Genomic DNA, 1,345 nt, shown 5'->3' on the forward strand with positions numbered 1-1,345 from the left:
CCCCGTTACCCGTTACAACCATGGTAGGCGCAGAACCTACCATCGACAGTTGATAAGGCAGACATTTGAAAGATGCGTCGCCGGTACGAGGACCGTGCGATCAGCCCAAAGTTATTCAGAGTCACCAAGGCAAACGGACCGGACGAGCCGACCGATTGGTTTTGATCTAATAAAAGCGTCCCTTCCATCTCTGGTCGGGACTCTGTTTGCATGTATTAGCTCTAGAATTACCACAGTTATCCAAGTAACGTGGGTACGATCTAAGGAACCATAACTGATTTAATGAGCCATTCGCGGTTTCACCTTAATGCGGCTTGTACTGAGACATGCATGGCTTAATCTTTGAGACAAGCATATGACTACTGGCAGGATCAACCAGGGAGCTGCGTCAACTAGAGCTGAGCAGCCGGCCGCCCGGGAGTGTGTCCCGGGGGCCCGCGCGAACACGCAAGCGTCCGCTCAATCATTCTGCAAACAGGAGGAGGCTGAGCTCCCTGCACAATACACCTCGAAACCCTCTCAGGTCCCGGCGGCGCGCAGCGCCGTCCCAAGTACTTGGTCGGGTTCGAGAGAGGCGCAATCGCCCGGAGTTAGGCGAGTAGACGCTTTCGGTGCGACCACCCGTGCTCCCAACTGAGCTTGCCGCTGCCGACAGAGGCCCGGGAGCGTGCTGTCGTGGCATTGCCGGCGGGAGACAACACGCGCCACCTACGGTGACCGGCAGCTCCAACGCCAGCGCCACAGAAGGACAAAAGCCCCACTTGGGTGCCGAAGCGAACTCTCCCAGCACAGCGCACGCGCCAACACATCCGCACAGCTGCGATACAAACCACCAGCGAGAACCGCTGGGGCGACCGAGCAGCAGACGGCGTCGCGGCGCCGAGCGCCGGGCGGCGGCGCATCCTCAACGCACACAGTCCTCAATCGGACCAGCACACTGAAGATGTCCACCGCGCTTCGCACCGGGCCCGCGAGGACCTACTTTGGCCGCACGGCGCCGCGCGCAGGGTGCGCCGGCGCGCAGCTGCGACGCCTGCCGCGTCCGTCGGCCGGCGCGCCTGCCACTGGCCGCCCCCACCAGCCGGCTGTAGCGCGTGCGCCCACGCACCGCGCGGCCAGCACGCCGGGAGGCGCCCCCTCACCGGCCGGGGACGGTCCCACCCAGCCACCGCCGCGTATCGCTTCACACCCAGATGCCGTTCAGTTTCGTCGGCATGGTGGGTATCGCTGGAACAACCGGTTCGTACCTCAACCTATCGTCGCCATCACCGATTCACCCCTAGCGAGAACAACCGCACCACAACAGGTTACCATTTGTTCATTTGCGTAACTTCACCAGAAAACG

The 1,345-nt window shown here is 61.9% G+C and overlaps 1 non-coding gene across 1 annotated transcript in view; it reads right to left on the reverse strand.

Moving 5' to 3' along the window:
- Positions 1-382, reverse strand: part of LOC124746571 — a 1,908-nt gene extending 1,526 nt beyond the window's left edge. The window contains exon 1 of the ribosomal RNA XR_007011388.1: positions 1-382. This exon is cut by the window's left edge and continues 1,526 nt beyond it. This is a non-coding gene — a ribosomal RNA (small subunit ribosomal RNA).
- Positions 383-1,345: the final 963 nt, after the last annotated feature.

This window comes from Schistocerca piceifrons, unplaced genomic scaffold (assembly GCF_021461385.2).
Source record: "Schistocerca piceifrons isolate TAMUIC-IGC-003096 unplaced genomic scaffold, iqSchPice1.1 HiC_scaffold_352, whole genome shotgun sequence".
In the NCBI taxonomy this organism is placed as follows: Eukaryota; Metazoa; Arthropoda; class Insecta; order Orthoptera; family Acrididae; genus Schistocerca; species Schistocerca piceifrons.